The following is a 23,922-nucleotide window of genomic DNA, read 5'->3' as shown; positions in this document are numbered from 1 at the left end:
AAGAGAAAAATTTTGGTTTTGATGAATTGTATTTAATGATTTTAGTGATGTGCCTGAATTTCAGAGAAACACAATAATTTATTAAGCATCAGTGACTCTCAAGCTGTAAAATATAAAGGACCATAGTAGGGACACCACTGGTGGTAGTGGTTCTCTCTGACCTGGCAACTGAAGTGCAAAATGTCCCAGTGCTCCCATGCAGAGACTGGTGAGAGCTGGTGTTGTGCTGCACTTGCCAAAGGGTGAGCAGCCCTTAGGCTCCCTGAGCAATTAAATATAAATATTTTAAATAGAACAGTTGCACCACTGAAATAACTGTGAAACGTATTTCCTAGAAACGACATTCACTGAGATGTGTGATTCCCAGGACTAGAACCAGCTGTAAATTCTCTTTTGCTGAACTATTTAATAAGAAGTTTGCCTTAGTTTTTTTATTCTGTGTGTGGGTTTGTACTTTTTTTTCATTAAAACCAGCAGGATTTTTTTTATAATGCAACTGGCCCTTCATACCCAAACCAAAGCAGATGTCAAATGATGCAGGCTCTTTTTTTTTTGTGAGCAAACTGCATAATTGGGCAGTAAGTAGCTGCTGTTTAAGTTTCTTGGGAGACATTTGTTTGCAAGTCAGCATTACAGGGCTTATCAGCTTTGTGAGCCGTGTGTCTTCCATGGCTGTAAGAGCTTTGTGAGGAATCTGAAAGCTTTCAGGAACTTGCAGGGCTCCAGCTGCTCTGTCAATCGAGGCTGATTCCTGATCCACACTGGTCTGGGGCAGGAGGTTTTCTGTCAGGTGTCTTGTGTGTCTGTGGTTATTCCATGCTCAGCCCTTCCGAGCCCTGCTCGTGTTTGGATTGTGGAAATAGAGCCCCACTTCGAGCTTCCTGGTAAACAAGTATGTTATGGATCTAAAGAATCACAGAATATCGTGAGCTGGGAGGGACCCACAAGGATCACCAAAGCCCAGCTCCTGTCCCTGCACCCAAGAATCCCACCACGTCCCTGAGAGTGATGTCCAATATGTCCATGTGGTGCTGATCCTGTAGTTGGGATTTGAGTGGGACATCTTTAACAAGGAAATTTTGGGAACTTCCTACTTAACTCATTCCGGAAAGCTTTGTTATCTGGGATTAGAAGTCCTTCTTAAATGAGAGGAGGATATTTTTAAAGCTGTGTTTACATTTTGGTTGAACATTTGGGACGTTCTTATTATAGTTTGTATATTTTCATTGTCATAATTATGGAAAAGCCACGGTGGGGAATGAATTTGGGCTGTGAGAACAGTAGCAACAGTACACAAATACAATGTTGAAATCCTGTTCTCTTGGTTAGGAGATGTAACACAACATGTCATTAAATAATAATTTTACTGAGGTTGAAAGGGGTTTTGCATTTGGGCTTCTGCTGTTCTACCTACCTTAAAAAGCAGATGAATCACTTAAAAAGACTGGTTCTCTTGAAAAAAAATCTTTTACAAAGACTTAGAAAGTAGAAAACATTTACTTTTAAAACTTTCTCCTCAAGTAGGAATTCTGTTCTTAAGTTGGAAAAAGATTTGTCATGACAAATGCATTTCGATGAATTTAGACTAATAAAGTTACTTGAGAAAATGTTTCATGTGACACAAACCAAACTTTGTTATGGACATTAGACAATCTTACAGATAAAAGCAGTGTGTGCAGATCAATAAAATATAAGAAAGATATTGTTGAGTCAAATTTTGGGGCCTGGCCTTTATTGAGTTCCAGTTGATAAATCTCTAGAAGTCAGTGGAGCAAAACTGTTTTGTGTTGGTTATTCCCCTCAGTTTATGGCAAAACCCCCTTCTCCCCATGCCCTATTTTTCTGTGACACGGAATAGAATCATGGAATGGTTTGGGTTGGAAGAGATCTTAAATCATCTCATTCCACCTTCATGCCACAGGCAATGACACCTTCCACTAGAACGGGTTGCTCTGAGCTCCAGTTGGTTTGGCCTTGAACACTTCCAGGGATGGGGCAGCCACGATTTCTCTGGATAACCCATGTATTGGCTCAGTTCCCAGCTGTCACAGGGAGAAGGGGAGATTGCTGACTCCTGCCTTTCTGTCAGTCCTCAAACAGCATCAGAGAAGAGGCTGTTGCTGAAGGAGGCCAGTTAGTGGGTACCTCCAACTTTGGGGGCACCATTCATGATGTCAAATAGATTCAGCCTGAATAAAGAAATAGGATTGGTAACCTCTGTGCTTGTACATTAGTTTGCATTATAACGATGGTCATCCCTGTATTATAGGTTTTTTTGCAATGATCTTTAAAATCTGGAGTCACAATGACTGCCTTGCACTTATCACTTCCCTTTGGGGGCAGTAACGTGACACCTTCATAAAATATTACTGCTCAGTTGCTATCTATATGTCTGAAAAATGTGCTGCAGGGGGATGTCTTGAATGCTGCTGCAACAGCACAAAAAATCTGTGGAGTTGAGTTTGTTTTTACCTTTCAGTAGATGAGGTCGAATTTCCTTTACCCACGCAGGTTTTGGAGCATATTTTTTAGGGGAGATGTCTGTGAAATCCTGAGGTGCAGCAGACACTTAGTTATTGAATGCAGAGCTGGGAGGTGAGTTTTCATCTGGTCACCAGCTTATGGGGTGCTTACCTCATAGCTTTTTTCATAATTTATAGTTCTTACACCTTTTCAAATCTGCTTGCAGAGGATTGGTGAAGCAAAATTGCTGAGAAGATGAGAAAAGGAAGGTCTGATATAAAGGTCACCCCTGAAACTGTAACAGATACAATTGTATTGATTGAACCAAACCCACTTCTTTATTTCAGACTTCTGGTAGACAGTTTTTGTTTAAAAATAGTAGTTTCTTTTAGCAGTTCTTTTAAATGAGCAGTTTTATTCTTGAATTTGAAATGACATTGCTAAATTTATGGAAAAACAGGTGAAGGGTGGCCTACTTTTTCTATTACCCTTTTCCCATTTCATTGCTTCCTAGTTTTTTCATTAATTTAGTCCTTATCTATTTTTTTAATGAGATTGTAGATTTTAAAATGCTGATAAAAATGGCTTTCTGATTTCCTATAGAGAAAAATCCAGTTCAGAAGCCAAAAGCTTTGTGTGGCTTGAGAAACAAGTGGTGTTTGTGCCCTTCCCCCAAACAACAGGAAACACCTCCCCAGATACCATCACCTCCATTCTTCCTTATTCATGCCTTGAAATTACATTCTCTCCTTTAATCTTATATCTGTGCCTTGATACAACGATTTGTCACATTGTATGGATTTTTTGTGTCTTATTTTATGTAGAACTGGTCAAAGAAATAACAATCTGGTGCTACTGTTACAGATTTCCTAAAAGCTCCTTGGACAAGAAACAATGTTGTATCTGTTCCCAGAGTTATCTAGGCCAGTAAATTAGATTTATGTACAGGAAAAGATGTCTACATCTGCCTAACAAAGACAATTTCTATAATGTAATGTGATAAAAACATTCAGTTACTCTGAGTTTCAAGCAAATTGCAGAGCAGTGGCAAAAGTGACTTTTCCAAAGTAAATCCTTTCCTAAAGGAATATCTTTCCTAAAGTAATATCTTGATATTTCCTAAAGTAATATTTTAAAGTGACTTTCCTAAAGTAATATCTTGAAGTGGTTTTGAATGTCCCTTTCCTACCCTATGAACTGAACTTCTCTCCTTTTGCCTCTATGACTTTTAAGCACTCTCCACTCCAACTGATTTTTTTTTTCTCTGTAAATTTAGATAAAACAATTTCAGAGTTATTCAGGATGGAAAGTATCATAAAGGTAACATAAATAAGTTCCTTTAATTCTTCAGTTAAGCCTCCTCTGCTCAGGTTGAGAATGGCTGCTTGTGAACACTTATATTCTCGAAAATGGGAATTGCATAAAAAGTGTTTATTTGTATAAAAGTTAAAGTGCCAACAGTGTCTGCTTTGAAGTGACACTTACCTGGGCTGGAGCAGCCACTGATGGGCTCTTCCTCCCATTAGCTCCAAGCACTCATTGTTCCCAGTTATGGACACAGTGGAATTTTTGGCTGTGCTTGGTGCACTCTGTACTTTTGCAGGTCACGGTGCCATTTGAATAATTGTCTCAGATATTTATTGGCTACTTCTTTGCCTGCTGTACAAATGTGCAAATCCTTCATAAATCAGAGTTGCTCTTCAGTTAAACCAGTTAGAAATGAGCTGCAAGTGTGGCTGTATGTTGCTGGAGTGAGGGGAGTTTCTTGTGGAAGCACGGAATTACTCGCTGAGCAAACTGCTGTGGTTGAGAGAGTAAAGTTAGAGACTGGGCTGGAGTGTGAGTAGCTGTGAGATAGAATTGTGAGTATATTCCAGGATACACCTCTGTTTATGATGCTTAATCAAATCAGTGTCAAATACTTGGAGGACACCAGTAAAAGATGCACTTAATGTGTATTTTAGTTCTACCACTCACAAGGCAGACTGGCTCTAACATTCTGAGTTTATAACGATACAAAACCCAGCAACTTACCACATTTTCAGGGCTTTCTTGTTCAAGTTCTTGGTTGGACATGAAATATGAATAAAAATCCATATTTTTAAAATATGCAACAAATAGATCTTTAGCGTATTTATCACTTTCACTAAAGAAATGAGTCATTTCACTAACAGCAAATTGCTTCTCAGTACTTAAGAAAAGTACTTTGTGGAGGTTGCACATACTGCCTTTGTGTTAAGGTATAACTTTGTTTTATTTTGGATAATTTGCATGCTCTGAATGTACTTTTCAACAAGTTGCATAGTGCCATGTTTTCTTTCTGTAATAGTTCAAAATTTCTTAATTACTTAGATTTTAACCATTTATTTTAATAGTTGGGTGAAGGTATCTCTAATATTTTTTGAGTCTCTTTTTGCACTCACAAAACTAAGAATATGGGACCATTAGTTTCTTCACCTGGAAGGTCTGTACATGTGAAATACCACTTTAGGTTCTGATCAGTCAAGAATGCATAAACTTGTAGAATTTGACCTTCTAAGGTAAAACTCCAGCAATACTTATTTTTAATGCCACAGTATTTAGACTGTATCACAAGTCTTTATTAGGCTTGCAGGAGAAAATGTTGTGCTTTACAGATACGAAGATGTAAAGGATTCAGCATTTAATTTCACAACTTTTTCATGGTGTGACACTGATAAACATAATTTTCCCCATTAAAATGTACCTTTTACTGACATAATTCGAGGATAACTAAAAAAGCAGCACTAAATCCTTCTTACTTTTGGATTTTATAATTAGAATGTTATAATTATTTTCTTTTTCTAATCACAATTCTACCTTTTCTTGATGGGATAAAATGTTTGCCTGTGGGAAAGTTCAGTGCCTAATGTTAAGACAGTGTGATGTGGGTGTTCTGTAAAGCTGAACCTCTCCTGGCTCCTGCAGGTACACTCAGCAGTTTTGTTGTTCAGGTACATTCTAATGTGAGAAGAAACAAGGAATTAAATGATGGATGTTCAGAAGACACAGAACCAATATGAACTTGGAGTGTAGGTGTATATATATCTGTCTATAGATTCTCTTTCCCATAAAAATATTGGTTTGGATTTTTAAACATGTGTTGCTACTACTTGTCCCACTTATTTTTTTGTGGACCTTTTCTCCAACTGAAGCCAGTAAGAACTCTCTTTCCCTTTTTTCTATTCCTTCAATTCCTCCAAATTTTAAATTGAGAATAATAGATCAATGTATTGGTGTTCATTATGGAAAAAACCTGTTTCAGTTCAATTTGGGCAAGTCTTAAAAAAATAAACATCTAGGCTTACATGGCGTCCAAACCTCTGAAGAGAAGCTGAAAAATAAGAACACTGACTTTGCTGCCTCCCTTCTTTTGTGATGTTTTAGTGGTTGAGGGGTTCAGTGAGGGAGGCAGGGATTTGAGTTCATCTTCTACTTGATCCCATTTAGTCCATTACCTCTTATTTTCCCAAATATTTCCATAACAGGCAACTTTCCTGGTGTTCTGGGTTTGCTGTGAAGACTTTCTTTGCTGTTTTTCTTTCTTATGTTTCACGTACAGTACTTAAATAAATAGGTGAAAATGGGAGGCAGGGGTTGGAACTCTAATAGCTTCCTGTCTTTTCAGTAGGATTTCCTAAGAGTGGTTTTTTAAAGTGGTTATTTCTGGTTTCAGTGCTTCTAACTTCAGTGGCTCTTGTTTTGCTTAGTTTTGCACATGCTTACATTTGTTTTGTGCGTGGAGAGCTGTCTTGTCTCTGGCACAATAGCCTGAGGTGTGCACAAAGCCCAGGCTTTATTTTCTTGAGTAGGCACGGTGCATTAAAAAATTAGGAACATAGGAACTGACATGGCAAATAAATCCACTTTCTTTGCTGTCATCTGCTGCAAACTAGTGAATTCTGCCAGGGCCAGTTCAAATTACCTAGAACGGAAAACTGCAGAACTGTCAGAAATACCATTTTATTTTTCAGGATTTGTTACTAAAAGAAAGCATCTACCTACTGATGTTCCCTCCTCCTTGTCGTGTGTTCCCTGTGCTGTGTGTTCTGCACTCAGGGGTGCAGAGCTGCTCCTGCCTTTCTTCCCAGAGAGTTGTGTGCAGTCAGCTGGGAAGGGGAGAGGGACAGAGGGATCCAGAGGGGGTGGAGAGAAGGAGGAAAGGTGTGTCTCTTCTGACACACGTTCAGAGCACTCTGGAGGTGTAGTCTTAGGTGAGTACATCATACCATGGTCATTTGTGCCTCCTTGTAACGGGGAGCTGGGTCTCACTTGCATAATTTATCTGCTGGTTCAGTAATACAATCCCAGTGGTTGGAGAATTTCAGGTATGGGAGATTAATGCTTTTAATGGTGACTTTCTTGCTGTGCCTTGCTGTGCATCAGGATTATTGGATGCTTTGTGTTCTGAGGGAAGGTGCACAAGCGGTGTGGACACTGAGTAATAAACTGGGTTCCTTTTAAGACAGATCTGTGGGTTTGTGAGAGAGAGAATGTCCATTATTAATTCACAGAGCCAGAAGGCAAATGATAATTGCTTTGAAAACGTTCCCTACATTGTAATTTTGGAAAGTATGGTAATAGAAATGATTCATTATAATAGAGCTATATATGCAAACCCCCCTAAACTATTACTGTTTTTGCAGAATTTATTACCTAGTGTTGATATTGTACCTGAAATATTAATCAACTGCTTATATACTCTCTTTAACAATTGTCACTTAACATACTTTTTAGTCAATTACAAATGCAATGCTTTGGGATGAATTTCGTAGACAACAGTAAATGTTTGATATTAGAGGAAATATTTGGAAAGAAAATAAGCAGCTTACTAATGAACTTTATAAAATAATGCTTATACTTTGTATAGATTTCTGTATTGAAAATGAGCATCCTTTCTATTTAAACATAATCTTCTAAAAATACGTTCAGTGCCCTGTCAGAATTTCACATGCACTGCTGTTTCATTCTTTTCTTGCTTTCAGACCTATATAATAGCTGTGAATTTTATTTGTCTTTAACTTGAGCTTAGGCGCAATATTCAAATATTTATTTGGGAGGTTAGAATATTTCTGAACTAACTTATCCTGTTAAACGAGTGAAATCAGACTAAATATTTTAGTAGAGAATAGAATTAATCTCTATTCCTGCTTCTTATCAAAAGTAGAGAGGAAAATAGATGACAGTAGTATTTTTGATAAAATACATCAACATAATGCAAGTTTTCATGTTTTATGAAGTCAAATTTTGCTTATCTTTGAATTTTGAATAGATTCATTGTGCAGTTGTACCTAAAATTCAAATGGTACTGAATGTCTGGATAGGGTGATATATTTGGATTTGCAAACGCTTAAATGAATTTTATAACTTCTTCAGAAGAATTAGCTGAAAAGAGATTCTCAAAAAGACTTTTTTTGGAAGGATTCAAGTTGCATGTGAAATATTGGCAACCAATCTGCCATTCATCAATATACCTGAGCTTTTTTCATCCCCTGCAGAGAAACAATCCATAGTTTTTAAAATGTTCCTGTGTGGGCAAGTCTGTGAAACTGAATTCTGCCTGAAAATACCCAGAGTTGGTAAAGCATGGTTATATAACTGGTATTGCATAATAATGCATTTAATGATATTCTAATAGGAGTTTACTTTTATCACTGTTTCTTCAGGAGAAAAGGTTGCAGGGATGTGACTAATTACCCTCCTTCTTTAAGGTTATCAGCTGTCCTCATTTTCAAGGACATCCCTTGCTAACAGGGACAACCCTGGCATCTTGGAGGCTTTATTGAAAATGGGGCAATGTTCTAATTTCAGAAAAAAATCCCATGTCAACCAGAAATCTGAGCAGCTCCACAGCCTCCTGTGGGCTCTGAGGGCATCACATCTGACCGGAGTAGGACCAACCCTGGGTGCCTTTCCTCTTGGGAGAAAAAGATGTGGAATACAGAGGTGCTGCAAGCAAACAGAAATCCCACTGCTGGAACAAGCAGTGGTACAGATGCAACAATCCTCCTAGTTTTAGATTTAAAATAAAATAATTTTGTCCTCAGTTTTTCCTTTCTATAACTTCCCTGTGGCCGCAGAACTCCCAAAAAGTCATGGGAATGGGTCAGCCAAATCGAGTTCATTGTCCCGTTCCACTTGAATGGAAAGACCAGGCAGCAAGTTTTGGAGCATTGGAAGGAATTTTCACAGAGGTTGAAGCTAAATTTAAAGGAGGAACAGCTCTCTGCACTCTCTGTTCTCAGACAGTTGTCAAAAGAAAAAAGTGGGTTTAAGAAGCGCTCAGATTTGTTTGACGATTTTGTTATCTCTGTACTTGAACTCAGAATATTATAAATGTGTTTTAAAATAAGGAAGTCCTGGGATTATATAAGAGGTTAGCCAAGTACAACATAGGGAAAGATGCAGGAAGGATTAAAACCTGAATTTACTCTGGATTTTAAATATGTGCTAAGGCATCTCTGAGTGTTTATACATCCAAGGGTGTTTCCTGTGGAAGAGGTCACTGATACCTCAGTTCTGCCCCTCTGAAATAGGAATGCCTATAAGGGCATTCCTGGATTTCACTGAGGTTTCCTATTCTTGAGAAGATCTTGTGTAAATTACGTATTTTATTGCAACGAAAACTCCCTAGTTTTCCTAGCACAGAGACCTTAATAAATGTGAGGTCTTTAACAAAAACCTGTTAAAATATAAACTCCTTGACTTTTCTCAAAATGGCCTTCATGGCATCTGGGATTTCTGCATCTTGGGTTCCAGAGCTGCCCAGGTCAGCAGCTCTCCCGTAGATGTAAAAGGCTCAGTATGGTATTTAAATAGACAGTCATCACATTCAGCCTTGTAATCCAATGTGTAAATTAAATAGGAAACTACATGCATTTTTCATGTATGGAGGTGTGTCAGGACACATGGGAGACTTTCCTTTATTGGGTTTGGTGTTTTAAAATGTATCACAAACACATACGTGGTGTTTGTCTTTGTGTTACAGTGACAACTGATTTTGAAAATAAACAATTCTAGTTACTGTAGCTTTATTTTGTAACAATGTCAATACTTGGTGTCAATTTATCAACAGCTGAATGGGTTTAAAAGAATGTAGTTTTTTATTTACAGCAGCTGACTCTTACCTGGGTAAGTGACAGTTCTAGTGTTCCATTACTTCCCCTTCTGTCATTTTGCAGTATAAAATTTCGTGCATCTGCCAGCTCAGTTTCTCTTCTTTGTTGGAAAGATTTCGTGCACTCCCACTTCTTGTAATTAGAATAATGATGCAAAATTTTCTCAAGGTTAAGAAAACTGCTGGAACCACAAAATTGAACGTGAACAAGCTGTAACTGCCTGGTCTCTCATGTGAAAATCTGAAACTCCCAAAGAATTATGACAGTTTTTGTGGGGAAGGTGCACTCTTAGGATCAAGGGAAGTGTCAGTTCTTAACAGATGCTGATCAAAAAGGACCGAGCTTTCAGCTAAGGTGAAGAGATGATTTTGCTCAAGTTGGAGCTGATGTGCACCAGTAAAAGCATACGTGGAACTATTTTTAAGCTATTATTTAAGTTGTGAAAATCAGCTGAAAAGTGTTTGCCATTTCTTTAGTAATTAAATCGGGATCACTTCAATGATAATGCACCGTGTAGATTAAGTCCTTCAGTTCTCATTGCTGCTAATGGGATTTGTAAGTGCTGCAAAATTCATATGCATTGTAACAGAAAACTTGTTTGAGAGTGCCTTAGAAAGCTGTTCAGTCTTTATTTCTGAAACTTTGGGTGACTTTAAGTTGCCCAAATCCGGTCTTAATTGGATTTGCCTTTCAAAGAGCACTGCTCTAGGCTTCAGAGCCGTTTGATCTGAATGCACAGAGGTGTTTGGTTAGCAGGGTGTAAATACTGCTCGTATTTGGACAGCACAGGCACAGGACTCGGTGCCTGACAAGTTTGGCAATATATCCAAGAGGCAGGAGTGAGGATGTTTGTTTCTAACCCACGATGGCAGGAGAAAGTCTTGTTGCAGAGCATTATCAGGAGCTTTTCTTCCATCTGAATTCCGTGGAGAAGGCCTGTGTCAATTCTAGCCTTTTTCTGTCTTCTCTCTTGGGCCACAGACATTTGGAAAAGGTTTAAGGGCATCTCCTGCTCTCTATAGACACTTTCCTGACTCCTTCATTCTCCAGTTTTCCTGCTTGCCTACGTTTCCTGACACGTGGTGTGACAGCAGTGCCTCCACTGGGGCCTTTTCCACAAACCCCATCTCCAAGGGTGCTGGAGTTGCACCACTGCTACCCAACTGCTGAGCATGAGATAATGCTGGGAGACATTTAAAAGCTAAATTAAAATCCTTTCCCACGCTAAGAGATACCACCACTTGTTCTCTGTGCTGCCACCTGCCTCCCTGTTGCTTTTTCTAGATGTGAACTGATTTGATTTTGGTTAAACATCACAGTGAATGACTTCATGTACAAGTTCCCTCTTTACTGATATTTTGGTCCCACTGAAGTACTAATTGATTTGGTCCTTTGTTTTTCCACCACTGCACACAATTCCTACCCACCTTGTAGGACCTTTCCCCAGCAGAACCCTTCTGCATAAATTGCAGCCTTTAGAAAGTCAGTAGAATTGTTAATTTTTGAATGCTGCTCTGATTTGCTTTTGTTTGTCTGTATATGCCTTTACCAAAGCCTCATTTTTCAAACTGTGTTTATGAAACAAGGGTAGAGGCGATTAATAATCTGCTGCTGTCTTACTTTGACCCTGAATGGTCATGTTCAGTTTTAGGTATTGCATTGTCTTGTATAATATAAAACTTCCAATATAGCAGAAGTTAATATTGCTTTGAGTATTTTGGGGGATTATGCAACCTGCTAAAGCTAGTAAATAATTATTTTTTTCTCTGACAATCAAAATTAATTCTTTTTAGCAAGGCTATCTTGATAGCACTGTGAATGGAGATTTGTAAATGCACCAAGCTCCTTCATTGATGTGACTCAAGTACTTTTAATTCCAATATTTTGTGGATTGAAGGAAAAAAAGTTTTTAAAACAATCTCTTTTATGTGGCTAATCCTATATGTAAGAAATGCAGTTAATCTGTATTTGCAGCATTTGACCTAGAGTTTCAAATGTGTTTCTGAAAATACACTCCAGGATTAGTTTTTATTAATATGAATGGGCAGAATTTACGTAAACTTTTTTTTCCCCTACAGTGCCAATATGAAAACTTATTTTTCATTCTGGAAATGAAGTTCTATTCCCAATGAGTTTGGCAAATTACACCCAAACTCTTCATTTACTCTTAACAGTAGCGTATAAGGGGTGGCATTGTGTAAGCAATGAAAGCAATCTGGAATGGCAGGTGCAACTTAACTGCTGTTTCAGAGGTGCTTGAGCCAAAATGTGACCATTAAACTCTTTAATAATTGTCATCTCCACTCTTTTTAACTTCCTCGCTCTGTTTAAAACTTGTGAAATTGCATCTGGAGTGTGGTGACCAGTCTGCCCCGCACAGGACAGACACTGGTGACTGGAGGAAGTCCAGTAAAGGGCCACAAAGGTAGGAGAGGCTGAGTGTGCTGGGATTCTTCAGTCTGGAGAAGAGATGGCTTAGGTGGATGTGGTTTTATTCTTTTCTTCAGTTATCTGTTGAATATCCAGTGGAGGGTTATAAAAGAAGGAAAAGTTTGATTTATCTCCGAGCTTCGTAGCAAATGCGTTTGAGGTAACAGGTATGAGTTGCAGTAAGGGGAATTCTGGTCAAATATAAATAACTTTCTCACCAGGAGGATGTTCCAACATGGGAACAGTGGCCCAGACAAGGTGGGAATCTCCATCCTTGGGGATATTCAAAGCTCAGCTGGGCACGACCCTGAGCAAGCTGTTCCACATTTGAAGTCGGCACTGAGTTGGACTATATGACCTTCAAAGGTCCTTTCCAACCTAAATCACCCGATAGTTTTGGTAAGAATATTTGAAAAAAACACCAGAACCCAAAAAAGAGATGTTTGATTTGAAGTTAGTTTTCAAAGAAGAAATTCAGGGAAGCCTGAGCCTGTGTTTTTGTGATTCATATTCAACTCTTGGTCTGATGGGACCTCTATGAGTGTTGTGCCACAGAGTCAGTGGGTTCTCTGGAAGTCTTGGAACATTGATTTGAAAGGGCAGTTCATGCTTAGCTGTTATTATGTGTTGTTATGCCTTCCATGTGGCCGACTTGCTGTTCTTTCTGAACTTTTTACATTTTTACATGATGAATTTGTGGTTTTCTGGTGTTTAAATTGACAAGTAGAATTCATACAGGTAAGAGCAAAGTTGCAGAAACAGGAGAAAAGAGTGAAAGCAGCACAGTCCTGTCCTGTGTAGGGAACTCAAAGAATGTTACAGGTGTAGTCTCCAAATTCTTTCCCTTCAGGCATTTTAATGGAGTTGCTTGTAAGAGTGACAAATGACCTGCCCCAAATTTCTAGATGGGTTTTCCATTTACTGTGTGAAATCATATAAAAGTCAGGGTAATAAGAAAAAAATGTTGACTTCATCTTGACTGTTTGAGTCCATGTACAGTTTGACACTTGTTGCTGCAGTGTTATTACAGTGGTTCTTAATTAATGTGTTAAAGCACCTTTCCTGCAAGTGTCACCTTCCACTAGGTGAGTTCTGCTGCAGTGGGATTAATGAGGGATGCACCATAAAATATTAAACAATATCTCTGATAATCATCTTGATAATGGTCTGTATCTGTGGATAAAGAGGAAAATGAGCTATGATACAACTTAATGCTCAATTAACGTGAAGGTGGAACTGCTAAAAAGCAGGGTGGGCTGCCTAAGGTCACAAGGATAAAAAGTAGTAGGTAACTACTATTTCCTGTCTTGTTAACAGGAAAATTGGTAAGGGAAGTCTCACTATAATTCTGGGGCCTTGCAGGTGTCACTTCATCCTTCAGAGGCCCTAGTGGATAGGATGGACAGGCAGAGCAGAGGTAGAGTTCAGCCAGCCCAGGTCAAAGGGGTCAGAGTGCTGGTTGATTCTGGAGCAAGAGATCTGACAGTCAAGAGGCTTCTGTCCTCATCTGAGGGGGGTGGGGAAGAATCAAAATAAATCATTGCCTACAGAGGCAACTTGCTGGCAGAGTGAGATGTTTTTTAACAAGTCACAGAATCACAGAATCATTTAGGTTGGAAAAGACCTCTGAGATCATTGAGTCCAACCTATGACTGAACACCAACAGGTCAACTAGACCAGAGCACACATCCAGTCTTTCCTTAAATACCTCCAGGGATGGTGACTCTACCACCTCCCTGGGCAGCCCCTTCCAATGTTTAACAATCCTTTCTGTGAAGAAATTCCTCCTAAAGTCCTTCAGTACAGCTCCTTTCATTGCTTTTGTGGTGTTTGCAAACGTACATTACATAATGGTCTTTCCTTCTGTTCTGTTCCTGTTAGATAAGTGGTTTGATTTTGAATTTTGACCCTTATTTGAAGGGTTATTTTCATAGTGTTCCTTTTCAATGTTTTATTCTTAGTGGATTTGCAGGTACCTGTGGTGGACTTTAGTTCTTGTTCCTAATGCATCAGCTAAGATGTTACAGAACCCTTGTTTACAAAGGGAAGCTTTCTTGATATGAAGTTACAGGTGAATGCACTGCTAAAAAATGATCTTGTATCTAAAGTGCCTCGGAAGGTTAACTGGGGGAGAGAATTTTTAACAATTAGAGTTAGTTCCCTGTAAGAGGGAGGCAAAACTCTGAGGCTATAATCCGAAAAGGAAGTCTATGCAATTTAAATAAGAATCTGGGGATAAGACACAGAAAGTTGTGAAGATCAGTAATGCTGAGTGAATTATTTAGCAAGTCAGGGGAAATAAAAAGATTATAGAGACAAGAAGTAGAACTAGAGTTTGAAATGTGTCTCCATCAGCAAGTCATTTGGTGCATTAGAGGCAGATCAATAGCTTGAAGCAGTCGGTGTTGAGGCCTCTGTATCTGTGGAGGTTTCACGTGGGACCAGATTTAGTCTGTGCCTGTGGGCTGAAAGTGCTCCCTATATGTGACTGGAAGCTTTCCAAAGGCCCCTGATTGTTTCTGATCTGTATGTGCCCGATGCTTTCGGTGTGAACCTGCAGCAGGGCCTCTGCTTTGTCTTTTCCAGAAGAAATCTAGTCCCTGAGCCCCACAGCTGCTCCCCAAACAGAGCTATCACACAGAAACAGCGACGGATGGAGAAGTCACTTCAAAACTGCAGCGTTGCTCAAAACCAAAATGTGAATGTAGGGCACAGCAATGTCATCTGGCTGTGAAGCCTGCTGTAAAAATATATCATCTTATCCTCTGCTGGGGAAGCAGAGGTCCTTCTCTCTTAAAGTGGAATTTATCAAAATGAACTATATTGGGTTAAATCCATTTTCTTTGAAGTTGATAGTAAAGCTTCAACTGATGTAAATGGGAGTAGAATTAGGCCAACACTGATCACTTAAGGGAAATCAAAATCTAGGCTAGAGAAAAGGCAAAGATCAGCTCTGCACAGATACAGAAATAGTTCCTGTGTGCTGTTCCACTGGTGGCTCCTATGTGCTTCAGTATGAGATAGAGGGCTCATTTCTAGGGCAAATGTCACTGAAATTGTTGTACCAAGTGTAACCAGGAACCAAGTTAGTGGTTACTGGCTGGGGGATGCTGGTGTTGTGCAGATCCAGCTGCAGCACAGCTCTTCTCTCTGTGGACATTTTGCTTTCAGACGTGGCCAGACCTGTGAAATGCTGCATGTATGACAGGCCTTGAGGAGCCCTTTGCTATCACTAAAAATTTACTCTCTGTGTTACTGCTCTTCAGACTTTCCTGACAGCTTGTGAGGACCACTGATTCAAACTTCAATACCTTGGGATTTGTAGTGCTGAGATACTAAACAGCTTAAGTGCAAATGGACTGAAAGTCTTCAGCAAATGGATATACCAGCAATGTCACTCCACTTTCTCCTGTGCCATCTGTGTTCAGGTCTCTGCAGGAGGATGCCACCTGCAAGCTGCCTGTTTTTCCCTGTACTGTAAACAGCAATGGCAGTACAAAGAAATGTGTGGTTTGTTAGTCAGGCCGATGGTGCTGAGACTTGAAGTCGTTCTCAGTCACTGATTTGCTCCTTATTTGCTTTTATTTTGTTGTGTTTGGACAGCCTTCCTGCTCTGTTCTGGAACAGCAGAGAGGCACCTCTCTCTCACCGGAGTAAATGTTAACAGGCTGTTTACGAGGCTTTCTGTATCTGTGTGCTGGGATGTCACTCTGGTACATGAAATGTCTTACACAATAGCAATATAGCTGTGCTTATAATGTGACTCTGGGGAACAAACTCTGTCACAAGGAATGACAAATCCACCAGTGCTTCTTATGCAATTAAAATGGCAACTTATCTTCGCGTGATTCATGTTTCTTCCTCTCGAACTGGTGAGCTGTTCCAAAAAGGAAAACGCTCCCATCTCCTGGTCCTCTGGCTTTGTGCATCCCTGCTTCGGGTGCCTTTACACTGATATAACCCCGGGGATGTTTTAATCATAAGACAAAAAGCGCTTCGCGATTCCCGCCCGACTTCCTGTCTGCTCTGAACTGCAGCCTCAATTATATTAATCTGACTGTTGCCTATTTAAGCATCGTTGCTACATCTTGAATGACAGTGGGGTAAACAGATTCAGCAAATAAGCTGTTGTTCCTGTGCGCCTGCAAGTGGCAGATCAGGTCAAGCAGAGAAGCAGCTAAATGGGAGCACAGACACAGCTTTTCCTGTGTCACTGCCTTCTGCTTGTGATGTCAGTGCAGAGCCTGAGCCCACAGAGTGCCACAAGGATGCTTTTCAGGCTGTTCAAATGAGCTGTACGTGCTTTTGGCAGTGCTGGGGTGGCACTGGGGAACTGCAGCTTTGAGGAATGGTTAAATAAATTCAGGATGGACGTACATTTTTCCTATTTGTACGTTTTTCTGAAGGTCACTTGAGTTGCTGTTACAGAGATGGGAAAGGGTCTGTTCTACTCACTGTGTTTCCACAGGGGCAGACTCCCAAGTACTAAAAGTAATTTTTTGACAGGAGAATACAAATACTTTGGGCTAGAACTTATTAAGTTTTGTTCTTGCAAGAAGTGACAAAAAGCAAGATAAATATCAGGTTATTAAGGAGCACCTCTGAGGAAAATTTTCTGTTCATTTCCAAAGGAGACAAACAAAAGACACAGGAAAATACGTGAATAAAATTGGCTTTATTTAAAATGCTCACCTAGAAAACTTTGCACTGATTTACATGGAGAGCATGGGGTTGAAATAGGCTGGAGCAAGGGGTGGTACCTTGTTAGTCCACAGCCTGGCTGAGCTGCTCACTGAAATCAGGAGTGGGTGAGTGTGCATTTTGTGATAGCATGTGGGTTAGGTGCATGCAAATCAGAGACGTGGGCTATGTTTTGATCAGTTCTGCTTAATTTTCTGAGATAAGCTTGTATTTTTATTTGTTTTAGGAGTTGTATTTGAACATGCAAAGATTGTGGTTGGTGACTTGACAATTTTCTTTCATTATTCTGGAGGTTGTGGTGGGGGTGCTCTCTCTGTAAGATTCCCGATTAAAAAAAAACACGTTTAGAGATTGCTTAGAGTTATCAGAAATATAGTAATTTTAGGTCTCTGATGTCTGAATTAATTCACATGGGTCCACAAAACACAACTAAGAAAACTCAATCTGTTGCCAGGAGGTGTAAACCTGCTTCTCTAGAAAATATGTAGGAGTTGATTAGTGTGAAAACCTTGGAAACAGCTGGATTACATTTGTTGTTTACTTGCAGATTTCAAGTATTAGATCAATGCAGGGGGTTTGAGTCCAACAGATTAATCATGGAAATCCCAGTACTTAAGACTTGTTTGTCTTAAATTGGTACACATTGTACACACCATGCCACAGATATGGTTAATAATATAATAATGTTACTGGTTAACAATATTATGGTTAATAATTTTAGCTATTTTAGACACGTTCAGCACTAGCATGGATCTTTGGAGGATTTGGAATTCCTTGTTACCACTTCTACCTGTAGAGGGAGAGATTTAATTTTATTGGTTCGTTTGTGGAAGTATCCACATCCATAATGACATAATACATTTCTCTTGGAATCCTTTACTTGTGAAATATTTGTGGACCTGTTGTCAGATTAAACGATGTGGCTTTCTAGCAGATCTGGGATCGTTGGTGATGAGTGACTTTCAAAAGTTTAGTTGTGACATGAAGAATTCAGTTTTATCAAAAACATTTTGGTTTAGAACTGGGAATCAAAGTATTGCAGAAACCAACTGATCTTCCTGTAGCAGTGTTTTCTCCTGAAAGAAGTTAGAGCCCAGCAAATCCATAAAGCAATGTACTGTGGTACTAGATGTAGCTTAAGAAATGGGAGTAATCAATCTATCTTGGTGTTTTGGGGGTATTTCTCCCAAATGTCTCAAGATACCTCTTCAAAAATTCCCTTTTAGGAATTTATTGATACTCTTGGGAAATGAACACAAGTCTTGATATCATTTTCAAATAATCACTTTATAGTCAAAAGCCAAAACATTCTGCGTTGGATCACTTTTTGAGAGGTAAAATCAACAGAATATCTTTTTTTTTATTTTAATTTTTTTATTGCATTTTTTTTATTTAAGTGAAGAAAAATACGCTAAATTTCTTAAGCTCTCAGTATCCCCAGAGTAGTTCTTCTTACAAGAACAGTTATTTCTTTTACTTTTTAAATTTTCAGATCTGCTTGGAATCTGAAGTTCAAGGTGTCACTTTTGGGGAATGCATAATTAACAGCACTTAAACTAATTCAACCAGAATGTTTCAATCTTAAATTGTGAATGGTGCGTGTTGTCTGAGTTATTTTGATGGAGGTCATTACACACACACACAGTCACTCTCCCTCAGTCTCCAAACCCAGGTTTGGTCTCTTCAAAAGCAGTTGTGAAGTTTGCTAAAGATTGTAGAATTTGGAGTGTATCCCAGATCATTAATGCCTGTAGTCCTCTGACATGGAAAAATCTAGGGGAACACGGGATATTTGGGTTCAACCCCCCATTCATTTGTTTAATTTGAGAATTGAGCAGAAGTCTCAGCTGTCTTGAGAATATTCCAATAATAAATCCGTAAAATTATTTTCACAGTTTCTTTTCCTGACCATTAATTCTGTGGTGATTTGGGTGTTTTTTTATCTTTTTTTCCTGCCAAAGTAGAAGGGTTTCAACTTTTGAGACTAAAAGCAGGTTGTAGTCTGCATGGTGAGGTGTAAGACCTCAGCTGGCACATCCAAGTGCAGTTGGATATTTTCACTGCTGGCCACTCATTAGCATTGCTGGCTGAAAGGAGCAGCAGGCACTGTGCAAAGCCCCCCTTTGGTCACATCATAGATTTATGCTAAGCTAAAATTGCTGGGTAATTGCAGACAAATGGTGCAGTTTGACTGAGCCACATAAAACTAAGATGCTTTTCTACCAGCGAGGTAATACAGGAAAAGGCAGCTCTGTGGAGCTGTGGGAAGAGGCTTTTGCTGCTCCATTTGTGCTGTGCTGCCACTTTTATGTCCACATTGTACAGTTCTATAGGAATTTACTCCCCAAAAAGAAAAGAAAAAAAGTAGTTTTTTCACTTTACCTCCCCAAACAGACTCCTTGTTTATCTCGCAGAATATATACAGGTCAACAAATTATATATTGAAGTTTATTAACAATATGGTTATCCAGTACTCAGTATAATTTACAACTGAAATATCTGTATAAAGAAATGCAAATTGACCCAGTGCCACCACCACTCAAAAGAGACAAATTGTTTACCAAATATTTCTACAGCAAATGTGTGTAAAGAAAAAGAAAACCCCCAACTCCCCACCCCAACAAACAAACAGAAAACCCAAATGCATTGAACAAAAAAAAAAAAAAAAGAAAAATCCAGACCTTAATACAAATCCTAAAGTTGGTTGGCACCTGGTATGTAGTTTATGAGTAAATGGTGGTCATATTCCAAAATGGAAGGTTTCCCTGAGAATGCTTGCTGTCAACCTCTTGCAAAAATACATTTTCAACTCAATTGTCTCTGCTTATCACCGTAGCTGAGATGAGGAGGGAGTTGTTTCCAAAACAGACAAGTAATTTGCTGGAAATAGATTTTAGATCAACACATTTGATTACAAGGAGAAATCAAGCCGAGCTAGTGCACTTTGTGCAGCACAGGTCTATGTTCTCTGCAAGAGACACGGTTAAAATCAGCAAACAATCATGTTCTGTAGCAGCTGAGACATCCAGATGGTCTCAGTTTATCCCTCATTAAAACACACTTCAGTGTTCCCATCTTTAGATAAAGATAGGCTTGAATAGCTGTGGCAAGGCCCATACCCTAAAAGAAAGGTCACAAGCATTTAGACTGTTACAGAAAATACATCTCAGAGCAGCCCAGTGCCTTGGTTGTGTACCAGTGTCATAGAACCATGAACCACAGAATGATTTGAGTTGGAAGGGATGCTAAAGATCATCCAGTCCCACCCCCTGCCATGGGCAGGGACACCTTCCACTAGCCCAGGTTGCTCCAAGCCCCGTCCAACCTGGCCTTGGACACTTCCAGGGATGGGGCAGCCACAGCTTCTCCGGGCAACCCGTGCCAGGGCCTCCCCACCCTCACAGGGAAGAATTTCTTCCTAATTTCTAACCTAAATCTGCCCTCCTTCAGCTTAAGCCATTCCCCCTTGTCCTGTCACTCCAATCCCTTGTCCAAAGTCCCCCTCCAGCTCCCTCAGAGCCCCTTTAGGTGCTGGAAGAACTCTGAGGTCTCCCCAGAGCCTTCTCTTCTCTGGGCTGAACACCTCCAACTCTCAGCCTTGGCTTCAAAGCAAAGGTGCTCAAGCATCTGAAAGCAGGCATCTTGCAAACTGGGCAGTGAGACAGCTCAGGAGAGGAGTGGAAAAGCCCAAGGGCAGGTCCTTCCAGCACTCCATGTATGCAACAGTCTCTTGCTTGTCTGGCATTAGTCTAAGTGGAATCACACTGAAATTCCTGACTTTTGGCTTTTCTGCAGCCGTTGGTACTCTCTGATTCCAGTGGCAGCCTTGGAATTGATGTAAATTCCTGCAGCACTGCAGCACAATGCTAAAAGTGAGTGTGCTCTGTATTGATGGTGTTCACACAGACCCCAGAAAGGGCTTGTGAACCACTTTGTACTTTCTCCTTCTGCCCTTACTTGAAGGAGGCAGCAGAAGAAAAGCAGCTGGAACCATCTGATCCATGTGTCAGGTGGGCACAGAGTGCCATGATACTCATCTCTAGCTTTCCATCTTTCTTCATTTGCTGGGGAATTAATGAGGACCCCAATTGTGCTGAAATTTGAGTATCTGCTGAAGGGCTTTGCTGGACAGGAGTCTGTGTATCCTGCAGCTAATTATGTCATTCATTAATCTATTATCTAGTGATGATGGGCAAAAGAGAGTCACTGAGAATGACTCAGAGCCTTCATGGCAATTCTTTAAGTATTTATTTCCTGTATTTTGATAATTCCTGATTACTGTGCTGCAGCCATGCTAAATCCTTATAGGGAGTTATACTTGAGGTATTCTTAGAGAAAATTCCTGTTTCTTACTTGTTCTCCTGGGTTTTTTTCCCATATATGCACATAGCTAATGCAGTTTAAGAGATGCAGAGTAGAAAGATTAATCTCTCTTCCCCCTTGCAGCTCCTAAAGAAAGTTACAGCTTTATAGCTTCAAAAGAGAACATTTTATTTTTAAGTTGCTATTAATAGCACAGAAAATTAAAAGCTCATCATGGTTAGGATGAGATCCCAATTGAACTTGACAGGGAAGAAGATATTTAATAAAAGTACCAGGCATGGTGATGGCTTTCAAATAAATCTGTGTGTTAATAGCTAAATGATGAAGCGATAATCTGATGGTCTATTTAAAAATGTGTTTGTAGGAGGATTTTTGGGATGACCCCATAGATAATACATGGTTGTTGCTATGGCCTGTCCTGCTGCTTATATTTTTTGGCTAATTGTATGATTTTAAGGTTGGGCTGCAACATTCTACATAGCTGTGATCGTTTTTTATCCATCAATTGATGTCTGCTGCTGTTTTATCAGCTTATTTTTCTGAGCCACCAGCTAGGATAATGTGCTTGAGGGAAAATTATACCCTACATCAGTGGTTTTGTTACAGCATGTTGTACATTATTGGCAATTTGAATGCACCCAGATAAAAATAGAAAGGTTAAGTAGTTTTCCAAATGTTGCTTCTGTGAAGCAGAAAGAGAGTGGTGTCTGTACCATATACATTCTTGAGGGAAGAGTGTTTTTTTTATTTTCCCTTTCAAAACCGCTCGCTCAAATTGATGCTTTCCTTAAAGCTGAACCTAAAGAACAGTTTGCTTTGGAAATCTCTCTTCCCCAAACTCTTTTTTTTTTATTCTTCCCGAGGAATTTTTAGGTTTAATGAGCCGGTTTTCAGCACTAATGTGCCAGTTCTGTCCACATATGAATGTCCTGAATGTGCCTTCCCGTGGGCCAGCTGGCATGGGCTGGTGCCAGGGAGAAGGAGCTGAAATCCAACGGTGCCCAGTGCCCTCTGCCACGTCCCCTCAGCCTGTCAGCTCCTGGGCATGGCCTTCACTCTGCTCCTTTATTCTTCTTGCAGGGCTGGTAAATGTTTCTGACCATCCTCAGGTGTTTTTGGCAGGTGGGAGCAAGGCCATGTTTGTGGCTGAGATGTTTATGCAGGGCTTGTCTATGATTTCTGTAGAGCTGTAGTTTGTTGTGTTTCTATTCCCAAACAATTTCTTGATTCTCTGGTGTATGAGAATAATCAGTGCAGGGAAATCTAACAAAAAAATTGGTATTTTTATAGGGTTGACTGATAGACATATACTTTTTAATCCTTTGTGAATGTCCTATTTAAAATCACTGCAGAACATCACTGTGTGTCTTTCAGCTAATGCCCACTGAGATTTAAAACCTCTTTTTTGGCTGCTCTCTTTCTTAAGAGTGACCTTGGCTGACAGTTCCTATTGTACAGCAGAGTCCTGGGGGGATTTTTTTTGCCTCTCTCTCATCCTTTCACATGGATTTACGTGGTGCAGAGTCACCTCTCCAGCAGCTCTCCTTCTCTTTCCTTGCAGTGAAAATGTTCGTGGTTATAAATCACTGTAGAGAACATATGTTTATATTTGATTTTCTTATAGATTAAGAATTTGAAGGTAGATGTTTGATTCTATCCCACACGAGTGATTCTCTTTCTTCTCCCCTCATTAAAGAGAACAAGAATCATGTGTGGTTTTCATGGCAGGTGATAGAAATCAGGAAGGAGTGGGGGCTCTTGGTGCCTGTTTCGTCTCTTCCAAACCTGGAAAGAACCTCTAACCAAATAATCATTTCAATTGCATTTTATTGCTGTAACTTTATATTACCTGCAAGATCTGGGCGAGCTCGTGGCCGACGATGTTTTTGCATTTGAAGCTGGAATTCAAAGCTCTCCAGGTTTAGATCTCTCTTTAGTAGCAAAGATGGATAGTTTCACCTTTTGAAGTGAAATTTTGTAAAGCTTGGCATCTTGGTGTGAATGTAGAAATTATTTGTGTGGATTTTCTGAGGGAAAAAAAAAGCTTTTGAAAAGTAACAGTTTTTGTCTTTTACCACATAACTTGTTTTCTGTAAGATGTAGCGAAGCTAAAGAGTTATTTTTCTTTGCCTCTGGGGTTTGTATAATGATGCACTGAAAGTTCTGTGGTATAAAAGAAATTTAGACAGATGGTAAGTTTTATAGAAACTTTAATATGCAAACTGGTGGCTTTCAACTACTGGCAGTTTGATTTTTAGCAATTTATAACCTATTAAAGTTTGATTTTTAAATTTGTTATATTTTCAACATGGTCCTTTTGAATTCTGAGAAATATATGATACAGGTAGGCAATGTACAGGCATGCAGCAGGATAGGCTTGGTTTTATACATTTGGTTAACTAAAATGGTCTCTTGGGACACACTAAGCAGGTGGCAACAAAAATCTGTCTTAGATGGTCCTTGTAGCACCAAACACAGCTGTTATTATAATTTGGTCTCTCTACTTTCATTTTAGAGAACTGCATCCCACCCCAAAACCAAAATAGTCTGATCTTCGGTAAAGATTTTGCCTTTTTTTTTTTTTTTTTAATAAAAATATACAAAAACTCATTTTACTCTTAACAAAATGAAAATGCATATATATGTTCAGAAAAGCAGATTAAAGCATGAAGTTTCCTTTTACTCCCATTATGGGAATGTGGCATATGAAAAACGTGCCTCAATTCCACTTGTATATATTTCTATATTTTCATTTAGTCATTAAATGCCAATATATCGGTTGGGTTTTTTAACAACCAGATGATTTGCTTTCATAGCTTGTGTTCTTTCTGTTTTATTATTCTGCTTACAGTTATTTTGCATGGAAGCT

The 23,922-nt window shown here is 39.4% G+C and overlaps 1 protein-coding gene across 19 annotated transcripts in view; it reads left to right on the top strand.

Annotated features, from left to right (window-relative positions):
- The window catches only part of ATP2B2 (ATPase plasma membrane Ca2+ transporting 2), a 409,505-nt gene that overhangs the window by 199,314 nt on the left and 186,269 nt on the right, over positions 1-23,922 (top strand). Inside the window, exon 1 of one of the 19 annotated variants that reach the window (XM_027701195.1) lies at positions 6,672-6,695. The exons of the other annotated variants lie outside the window; for them this stretch is intronic. The gene's annotated coding sequence lies outside the window, so the exon portion shown is untranslated. Of the gene's footprint in view, positions 1-6,671; positions 6,696-23,922 lie in introns of those variants that run through there. 19 annotated transcript variants of the gene reach the window in all.

Source organism: Neopelma chrysocephalum, unplaced genomic scaffold, assembly GCF_003984885.1.
Source record: "Neopelma chrysocephalum unplaced genomic scaffold, ASM398488v2 Primary Assembly neopelma1_151, whole genome shotgun sequence".
Lineage (NCBI taxonomy): Eukaryota > Metazoa > Chordata > Aves > Passeriformes > Pipridae > Neopelma > Neopelma chrysocephalum.
Note: the sequence above shows the minus strand (reverse complement) of the source record. Positions and strands in the feature narration are given on the sequence as shown.